General features: G+C 46.5%; 1 long non-coding RNA gene across 3 annotated transcripts; it reads left to right on the top strand.

Annotated features, from left to right (window-relative positions):
- The first annotated feature begins 20 nt into the window (after positions 1 to 20).
- Positions 21 to 9,309, top strand: LOC129536423 (uncharacterized). 3 transcript variants are annotated; one of them, XR_016037613.1, is made up of 3 exons: positions 21 to 139; positions 1,755 to 1,872; positions 2,254 to 9,309. It is a non-coding gene; the product is annotated as an uncharacterized LOC129536423 (long non-coding RNA). The 3 variants fall into 3 exon arrangements; XR_008681808.2 differs by having other exon boundaries at positions 1,974 to 9,309; XR_008681807.2 differs by having other exon boundaries at positions 1,755 to 2,369; positions 3,030 to 9,309.
- Positions 9,310 to 10,715: the final 1,406 nt, after the last annotated feature.

Genomic DNA, 10,715 nt, shown 5'->3' with positions numbered 1-10,715 from the left:
CCGTCCTCCCTCTTCAGTGTAAGCAGTGGCTGCCCCAGCCCGCTGTTTCCGGCTTCTCCGACTACCCAGGTCCCTCCCTGGAGCTCTGACGACACAGAGAAGAGAAAGTGGGCTGGAGGAGGAAGAGGAAGAAAGTGGGGTGAGCATGTGTGCCTCTGGTATGGAGTAGGGGAGCATGGGCTGGGAGGGGGAGCCAGGACTGGGGCTTGGGGGCCCCTGGCGCCAGACTGGAGGAAACGCTGATCCCCACTCTGTCCCCCATCAAAAACAATCAACTTTTCTCCAGAAAGTCACCTAATATTAAGCAGAGACATGCCACCCCAAACTGCAGCTCCCATACTCAAACTCTTGCAAGGACCGGGGGTTTGGGCTCACGAGGGACTGGGCTCCCCTGCGGCGGGGGGCCTTTGGATAAAGAAATCCCTCTAGGCTCTGCGCTCCCTCCAGTGGAAGACCCTGAAAGCCGCTGGGGAGCTGGGATTCCTCGGTCCCCCTCCCTGCTGGGTGGGGAACGCCCTAGAGGTCTCGTGACCCGCTGATGGGAGGGAGTGGGGGAGGGGGCCGTGAAGCTAACAATCCTGTAGGCCTCCAGGGGTGCCTGGGACTGAAAATCCTTTCTGCCGTCTCCTCATGGGGTACTACTCCGGAGACCCAGGTAGGAGCCAGCAGCAAGCTGGAGTAGCCGCCTGTAGGTTCCCAAGGGACAAGTTTGAGTCTGCTGTGCAACCTTGGCGAAGTTCCTATTTGTTTCTGGGGTAAATACTGAGACACACCCAGAAATAAACGTGCATGTACGCAACTTCCCCAGCCAGAAGGACACCCCCTCCTACACACACACATGCTTACACACGCGCGCAGGCAGCCTCACAGACGTGTCAGCACTCAGAGCCACATGCAGTCACAAGGACACACACTCACACACACAAGGCTTGCTCAGCTTCTGAGTCATTGTCACTAGTGGATGGTTTTTGAAGCTTTGGCTGAAGGAAGAGCTGGAGGAGGCCAAGGGACCTTCAAGCCCCCAAACTTGAGAGACCGGTATGGGGAAAGGGTGGTCTCTGAGGGGCGGTGAAAGGTGGGAGGCGGTTTCTACTCCCCTCTCTCCCCAAACAGGGCTGGGCTCAGGGGCCAAAGCCAGGCTTATGCTGCCCCCTGGTGTCCGAACTGATTCCCAGAACCTGGCTCCTCCCCCTCCCATCCACGTGGATGGGCAAGTGTGTGCAGGTCCGAGTGCCCAGCCAGGCAGAGGGTAGGAGTTAAGAACTTGGCCTCTGGAGACAGGCTGCATGGGTTCAGATCCTGCCAACAGTGCAAGCTGCACAACTCTGGGCTGTTTACTATTTGTGCTTCAGTTTTGTTGTCTGTAAAATGGAGCAAATAATAGCCTTAACTTACAAAGTTGTGAGAGTGAAATGCAATAATACATGTGAATGATGCCTGGTACACAGTAAACATTAGACACTATTTTATTGTCCCAGAACTAGCCAGGAAGGAGAAAGACAGAAGAGCCTCTATCTTACATAGGATCCCCAGATTTGAGGGTAATATTAATTCCACAAAGGCAGAGACTGTTGGAGGTGTGTGTTTATATGTTTATTGTGTCTGGAAGGCAGCCAGTTGGAGAGGAGGGAGAGCTGGGGCGAAGATGGCAGGCGGGGACCCTGTCCTTGGGTTTATACGGCTGGCAGTGCTGCGATCAATCGCAATGTGTGCACAAAGGCGCTCATGACACATGCATTCTGTGTGCGCTCCAGGGCACCCCCTCTGCCTGCTGACATCCAGAGACATTGTCTAAACTCAGGCCTTGCCACCTAAGGGTCTCCGGAAGGCCATGTCCCCCAGAAGTTCGGCAAGAGGAGAGGAGGCATGAACGTGAGTCTTTAACTTTGACTGCTTTTGGGGATAGGAAGGTGAGAAGCACACACAAGTAGTAACACAGTATTTATTATCATCTTCTCTAACTGACCGCACAGACGGGGAGACTGTGATGTCATCAGAGGAATTACAGGCATATCTGACGTGGGTTAAACTCCACTTAAAAGCCTTGTGACTGTGTGTCAACCTTTCAAATGGAGACAAGGATTGTACCCACTTGACACAGCCTAGGCCAGGGTGAGGTGTTGAAGGTGCTGAGTTGGAGGAGGTACTCACCTTCAGGTCGTATAATTGTGGAGTTGGCAAGACTACTGGTAACGACACCCCCACCTGCGTGACCCTGAGAGTTGGTTCCTTGCTTGCCTCACCCACTTCCAGGCCCTGCCATCCCACCAGTGGCTGTGAAGAATGCAGGAGGAAAAGCAGAGAAAAAGGAATGTTGCAGTCTGGGAACTGCAGGTTGCAACCCAATAGTGAGTCACGAAATCAATCAGGTGATTGTATTTTTTTGCTGAGGCAGGGAGTTAACCAACCAAAGGAATTCACTCTGTCAGAGTACCAAAGGCTAGAAGTCTAAAATCAATGTGTTGGAAGGCTTGGTCCCCTCTGAGAACTGAGAGGACTCACTCCAGGCCTCTCTCCTCGGCCTGTGGATGGCCATCTTCCTGTTCATGTGGTATTCGCCCTGCATGCAAGTCTGTCTCCAAATTTCCCCCCTCTATTGCCAAGCCACATAGGATCCTGTTCCAAGACCAGAGGTCAAACCCAGGGCCCCGGCAATGAAAGCACCAAGTCCTAACTACTGGACTGCCAATGAATTCACAAATTTCCCCTTTTTCTAAAGACACCAGTCATATTGGATTAGGGCCCATCCTAAGGATTACATCTAAAGACCCTGTCTCTAGATAAGGTCACATTCTGAGGGACTGAGGGTACCTTCTATGAATATGAATTTTTGAGGGATATATGATTTCAACATACTAATATATGAATTTTTGAGAGGCACAGTTCAACCCATCACAGTGAGCCTTGACCACCACTGTTTGAAAACAAAGTAGAATACAATAGAAAATACCAAAATGCATGACACAAAGTAAGAATAAGTAGTGTCTAATGAAATTTGTTTCACTTTTATATATTTATTTGAGTTCTAGGTCTTGATGGAAAAGATACTTTTCAATGCTGGTTGTGATCAAAAACAAAGCACCATTTGGATGTTGGTAACCATCACACGGGGCTTCACTGATGGCTCAGTGATAAAGAATCCACCTGCCAATGCAGGAGACACAGGTTCAATCCCTGGATCAGGAAGATGCCCTGGAGAAGGGAATGGCAACCCACTCCAGTATTCTTGCCTGGGAAATCCCATGGACAGAGGAGCCTGGCGGGCTATAGTCCATGGAGTGGCAAAAGAGTTGGACACGAAAAACAAAAAAAAGAGAGAGACATGATTTAGTGACCAGACAGTAACTATCACATATCACTTTGTATTGCTTTTTAATTATAATATGGGTATATCCTTCTCTGACAAGGAAATAAGCTCCTGAAGGGCAGGAGCATGTATCATCCTGTAAACGCTGCTATGCAGCTAAAAAAAAAACAACAGTTTATCCTTGCTAGTCAATGCAAAGACTACCATTTACTCGAGTTTACTGTGTACCTGGGGTGGGCTGTTTTACATATACTCTCTTATATTAGGACTAAACTTAGTGATGGATTAATGGCAGGAGCTTAGTACATTTCACAGCCAAGATAAATGCAGGCCACATTCAGGAGCACTGGACAGCGGCCTGGGATTTGTGGGTGGAAGACTGAGGGATCGGAGGAAAAGTTCACAGATGTGTGGGAAGCGGCTTTGGGTCCCTAGGCAGCTGTGTCTCCCAGGCCTTTGCTCTTCCCCCCAAATTTCCATTCACCTTGATCCCAACTCACCATTTAGATTAGAGGAAACAGAGACTTGTCAGCTGGAAACTACTCCAGTTTCCTGCTCCCTGCCAACAGACATTTCATCAGCACTTGCACCCTCCCTGCAGGCTCAGAGGAGAGCCTGACTCTGCCCCTGCCAGAAGGCTGTTCCTCCATCTGTGCTCAGGACCTCACGTGCCTCCCCAGGCACTGTTCCAGTCATTGCCCCTCCGTCCTCCAGATCTCCAGCCTCTCATTCACTAATTATTGCAGGTCATTTTCTTTTGGTCACACCTCACAGCTTGCAGGATCTTAGTTCCCTAACCAGGGATTGAACCTGGACCCTCAGCTGTGAAAGTGCCAAGTCCTAAGCACTCGACCACCAGGCAATTCCTTATTATAGCTCTTAACCCTCAACATACAAACACATTCAAATCCCTCCACCTTTAAAAAAGTGAATTGAACTGGTAGCAAGCAATCCTCCCAAAATTATGTCCAGTGAATTCAGTAACAATTTGTTGGGTGTCTGTTCTCAGGCTCTCATAGCCAAGACAGGGAGTCAGGTTTGTTAACAATGATATCTTATATCAATGCCCAGCATCATTAGGACTGTGACTCCAGTGAAGCACAGGGTGCCATGGGAGGGGCACCTAAACTGGGCAGGGGACAGGAGAGATCAGGGAGGTGATGCCCAAACTGAATCTTAAAGGGAAAAGAAGAAGTTATTCCGACCAAGAACAGGAGGAGAGGTAAATCAGGAAGGGAGTCTAGCATGTGCAAAAGTATGGATGCTGTGGGAGCATGGTACCTTCTGGAAATGGGTAGTAGGTGGGAATGGGGAACAGCAGAGGAATTAGGGCAGGTGAGCAATAAGATGAGATTTGGTAGAGAAACCACCCTGGTTGCAGTGTGGAGAATGGATTTAAACAGTAAATCTGAAACCAGGAGAACTGTTCAGAAGGTTAATAATAATGAAGAAGGGGACCATATGGAGGAGGAGGAGAAGTGAAGCACTGTGGAATCAACCTGGTTAGGGAGAGAAGTAAAGACAAGAGCCAGTGGGAAAGGGAAGAATAGAGTCAAGGAACTGGAAGTCTCAACCAACCTAAAGATCAGACTTCCTGGGGGCAAGGGAAGGAAGGAATTGAAAGGTTGGCATGTTGTGGTCAGAGACAAAGGGGTGAGATTCCACTGAGCTCACTCTCCTGGGAGGGTATGGTAGAGGTTGTGGCTATGGGAGTGAGTGCCTATGGCAAAATGGAGGTGACTCCCTGGAGCTGAAGAGACCAGGGTGCCGCTGGACTACCTGCATGAACATTGAAGCCCCCCGGGTTTGCTAAAGACCTGAGGTGGCAAGGAAGACGGTGAATCAGATGCCATAGTCTTTCTTCAAGGAGAGTTGGCAAATGACCAGGACATCAGTGGGTGGCTGCAAAAGTAATAACTAACATTTAATGAGAGTTTATGTGTTACTTCAATTCCTGCTTTTTAAATCATCCAAGTACTGTACATTTTATCCTACAACAGTACTATGAATTAGAACTATGTGCCCAGTGTGGTGAAGTGAAAGTCGCTCAGTCATGTCCCACTCTTTGTGACCCCAAGGACTATAAAATCCATGGAATTCTCCAGGCCAGAATACTGGAGTGGGTAGCTGTTCCTTTCTCCAGGGGATCTTCCTAACCCAGGGATCGAACCCAGGTCTCCCTCATTGAAGGCAGATTCTTTACCAGCTGAGCCACAAGGGAAGCCCAAGAACACAGGAGTGAGTAACCTATCCCTTCTCTAGCAGATCTTCCCAACCCAGGAATCGAACCAGGGTCTTCTGCACTGTAGGCAGATTCTTTACCAACTGAGCTATCAGGGAAGCCAAGTCACTAGTCAAATGTGACTATTTAATTTTCATTAAAAAAAAAAAACAACAAAACAGTTCTTGGGACTTCCCTCGTAGTCCAGCAGCTAAGACTCCACGTTCCCTGTGCAGGCGGCCAAGGTTCCATCCCTGGTCAGGAAACTAGATCCCACATGCTGCAACTAAACTTCCCATGTTTCACAACTAAGAAAGACCCAGTGCAGCCACATACATTCATAAATAAACAAACATTAAAAAACAATCCCTCACATGTACTCACCACATTTCAAACACTCAGCAGCCACATATGGCTAGTGGGTACTGTATTAGCACAGACATGGGTCATTCCCTTCCATCATCACAGAAAGTTCTATTGGATAGTCCTAATAGTCCTTGTTTTACAGATCAAGAAGCTGCAATGTGGAAAGTTTAAGTAATCTGCCCACAGCCAAAGAGCTGGCAAGTAAGCTGGGATTTGTATCCAGTTAGTCTGGCATAAGCACTGTTACCCTTAAGCAATATGCTACACATCTTCTCAATGGAGGGTGAAATCAGTTCAGTTCAGTTCAGTTCATTTCAGTCTCTCAGTCATGTCCGACTCTTTGTGACCGCATGAATCACAGCACGCCAGGCGTCCCTGGCCATCACCAATTCCCGGAGTTCACTCAAACTCATGTTCATCGAGTCGGTGATGCCATCCAGCCATCTCATCCTCTGTCGTCCCGTTCTCCTCCTGCGCCCAATCCCTCCCAGCATGAGTCTTTTCCAGTGAGTCAACTCTTCACATGAGGTGGCCAAAGTATAATAGCTGACCCTTAAAAGGAAGAGGAATTTGTATGACTATCAAGGCAAGCATTGATGATGCCTGCTCAGCAGTCTTTCTCCCTTGTTGGCAAAGTCTGGATTATATACAGGTGCTCCCCTCCCATGCATTTAGGGGATGAATCTCATTGGTCTTACCAATCATGGTGTTTCCATTGTCCTGGCTAATAGGAGTTTGTGGGGAGCTTGGGAAAGATTTTGTTTTTCTTCATTATCAAGACTACATGTGACATCTGAGGAAAGAGACCATCAGCCATTGAGGACAGAGTAACAGTGTGAAGAGGCAGAAAACTCTTAATGAATCAAGCAGTCCTGGGTCTGTTCTAGAACTCTTTGTTCAGTCTACTTTAATTGGGTCTTCTGTTACTTGCTGCTCAATGCATTCCTGAGACTTTGGTGGAGCCACACTGACTATAAGAAATGGTGAGCACAGAGCAGGCTGACTGTCCATGCTCTCACAGTCACCTGACTTGTTCACTTGGGAGAATAAATGATTTAAAAAAAAAAAGTGTCCTCAGGGAAGAGCCATGTTTCAGACAAGTAAAGAGGGACAAGGCTAATCTGAGCCAAGAGTGGCCCAGGGCCTTGTACAAGGAAGGGACTGGGGAGCAGCACAGGGTGGTCAGGAAGAGGAAGAACTAGGCTGAGCAGAGAAGGGTAGACGCCCACTGAGGCCTGCCAAGAATGACAGGATATGAGCAATGGTGGTGTCAGCTGATCCCAAGTTCTCAAATGAAGCCGTGTGGCTGTCAGGGGCTAACTGTGGCCAACAGACCTTCACCTCACAGAAGGATAAGTAGCAGCCCTGGTGGGTGGGCCAAGGCAGGCGTCTCTGGATGGAGTCAGCTGTGGTCAGGACTGAGCCTCTGCAGGGACATTCTAGCCCTCTAACTAGCACTCTAATTACTGTCTTGCCTTTCTCTCTTCCCTGGAGCAGCCAAACTTCTTGGGAAAGTTATTCACATTCTCTGTCTTCCCTTCCTCACCTCCTCAGAATACTGCAAGCTGCCTACTGCCTCCACCAGTCCAATGAAACTGTTCTGGCCCATGTCACGCATGCCCTCCTAGAATAATGACCTGCCCCTGCCCTTCTCTTGGTGGGCCGTTCAGCAGTTTTCAACACTGTTAGCCACTTTTGAATAAGCACTTCCCCCACTGGTTTTCACGGCCCCTCTCTCCCAGTCTTCCTCCTGCCTGTCTTGGGGCTCCTTCTCAGTCTCCTGTCTTCACAGGCTATCCTTCCTGTGTAATCTCATCCATACCTGAGGCTGCAGCACACGTGGAGAAAAGCAATGTAACATGGGAGTTAAAACCATGGCCTCTGGGGCCAGGCCAACTGGGTTCAAATCCTTGCCCTACCACTTCATTTCTGTGTGACATCTACACTCCTACCAAGATGTACATCATTATTCTCAACCCACCCCCTGGGGGAGCCACTGTTCTGATTTTTTCCACCATAGGTTTGTTTTGTCTATTTTAGAATTCATATAAATGGAATAAAGCAGGATATGCTTTCATGTCTGGCTTCTTTTACTCACTGTGTCTTGAGATTTATTGTGTTGTGTGCATCCATAATGTGTCCATTTTATTACTAATATCTCATGGTAGAGATATACCACAGATGCTTAGTCCTTTTTAAAAAAAAAAGATAGGCACTTGAGCAGCAGCCAGTTTTTGGCTAACATGAAGAAAACTACTATGAACATTCTTCGAATCTTAGTGTAACCATATGTTTGCCCTTGTCTTGAATAAATAACTAAGAGTATAATTGCTGGGTCATAGGGTAGGTATATGCTTAATATAAGAAACTGCTATATATTACTCCAAATTTATAGTACATTCCCAACACTGTTAAGAGAATTCCTGTTGCTCTATGTTCTCAGTAACGTTTGGTATTGTCAGTTTTTAAATGTTAAACCATTTTCGTGAATGTGGAGAATTATCTCACTGTGGTTTTAATTTGCATTTTCTTGATGACTAGAGATATTGAGCACTTTTCATGTGCTTTTTGGGCATTCATACATGTTCTTTTATGATGTATCTGTTCAAATGGTTTGTCCATTTTTAAAAATGGGGTGTTTTTATTATTACTGTGTTATAGGAGTTTTTATGTATCCTGAATACCAGTTCTTTGTGAGATCAATATTTTGCTTATTTTCTGGCTTACATTTTCTTAATGGTGTCTTTTGATAAACAGACGTTTTCAACTTTGATGTTTCCTACATCAATTTGTTTTCTTTTATGGTTATTGTTTTCTATAACATAAATTTTTACCTACTTCCAAGTCAGGAAGATATTCTGTGTTTTCACTTAAAAACTTTATGATTTTAGCTGTTATGGCTTAGGTCTATGATTAATCTGAATTAATTTCTGCATATGATGTGAGGTAGGGATCGTGATCACTTATTGTTCCAACACAGTTTGTTGAAAAGATATCCCTTTCCCCAGTGGATTGCTTTGACATCTTCCTCAAGATTAAATGACCTTTGGGACTTCCCTGGCCCAGTAGTCCAGTGGCTTAATACTCTGAGCTCCCAAAGCAGGGGAACTTGGTTTGATCTCTGATTGAGAAACTAGATCCCACAGGCCAACTAAGAGTTTGCACACTGCAACACATGCTGCAACGAAAATCGAAGACCCTCATCTGCCACAACTAAGACCCAGCACAAGCCGAATTTAAGAAGGGATTCAGTTCAGTTCAGTTCAGTTGCTCAGTCATGTCCGACTCTTTGCGGAGAATCACAGCACGCCAGGCCTCCCTGTCCATCACCAACTCCCGGAGTTCACGCAAACTCATGTGCATCGAGTCGGTGATGCCATCCAGCCATCTCACTCTCTGTCGTCCCCTTCTCCTCCCACCCCCAATCTTTCCCAGCATCAGAGTCTTTTCCAGTAAGTCAACTCTTCGCATGAGGTGGCCAAAGTATTGGAGTTTCAGCTTTAGCATCAGTCCCTCCAATGAGTACCCAGGACTGATCTCCTTTAGAATGGACTGGTTGGATCTCCTTGCAGTACAAGGGACTCTCAAGAGTCTTCTCCAACAATTAAATGACCGTTAAGTGTGTTAGTCTATTTCTGGCTCTCTATTTTATCCCATGGATATGTTTGTCAGACCCCATGCCAGAACTATAGTGTCTTTATTATCATAGCCTACAAGTCTCGAAGTCAAGTAGTAAAGTCCTCTGGCATTGGCTAATTGTTTTTACTTTTATTTTTCTGTTAGCATTGGGATTTTGAAAGCTCCCCAGTTGATTTAAATGTGCTGCCAAAATCTGAAAACTTGAGGACATTCTAATGTGAGCCACAGTTTCTAGACCCAGCTTTCCGTGTTACTATCTTCTAGGCCAACATGATAAACGAATTAATATACTTGATCCTGCCTCTTTAGCCTGGAATCCTCTTCCTCTTCAGCTCTGAGGCTGGTGCATTAAGGGCTTCATCAATTTCTCACCTGGTTCCCCTCTACTTTCATTTATTTTCAATATTTATTTTTTGTTTATTTGGCTGCATGGAGTCTTAGTTGTGGCACGTGGGATTTAGTTCCCTGACCAGGGATCGAACCCAGGCCCCCTGTATTGGGAGTGCAAAGTCTTAACCACTGGACCACCAGGGAATCCCCCCTGTACTTTCAGATAAAAATTCTAAGTCCTTAGTGTGGCTAACGTCACCTTTTGTGATTCGGCTCTCTGATACTTCATCCATTATCTTCCCAACAAGTACCTTAAGCTTCCACCATAGCACATTTGCCTTCAGTGTTTCAAATTTCTTCATGCCTACATGTCTTTGCCTGTCCTGCAGCCTAAAACACCCTTTCCTTCTGTCATTGTTTGCATCTCCTTCCTCTCTTTCAACACATAGCCTAGTATCATCCACTCTGCCCTGCTTTGACCCTCTTATCTGGGATAGGTATCCTGCCCTGGTTCCCATGGCCCTCTGTGCCGTGTGCCTTTATCCTAGGCATTAAGGTCCTTTGTTGTAATTGTCACTGATCTAGTTGCTCAACCCTATTAACCTGCACACACCTTGAAGGCTGAGACTGCGTGTTTCTATCTCATCTCTAGTGCCTACCAATGTAATTGGCACATATGAGGTACCTAATAAATGTTTTTTAAATGAAAGGAAACCGGGCTCCAATCCACACTGTGATTTGAGGCAGATTTCTCAACTTTTCTGAGACTGTTTCCATATCTACAAACTGAAAATAACACCTATGCCACGAGGTAGTTGTAAAACTTAAATGAATAATCCATGTAAAATCTAC

The sequence above is a fragment of the Moschus berezovskii genome, chromosome 6 (assembly GCF_049115385.1).
Source record: "Moschus berezovskii isolate FMDL1 chromosome 6, NW_MosBer_1.0, whole genome shotgun sequence".
Lineage (NCBI taxonomy): Eukaryota > Metazoa > Chordata > Mammalia > Artiodactyla > Moschidae > Moschus > Moschus berezovskii.
The sequence above is the reverse complement of the archived record's forward strand: the minus strand, read 5'-3'. Positions and strand labels throughout refer to the sequence as shown.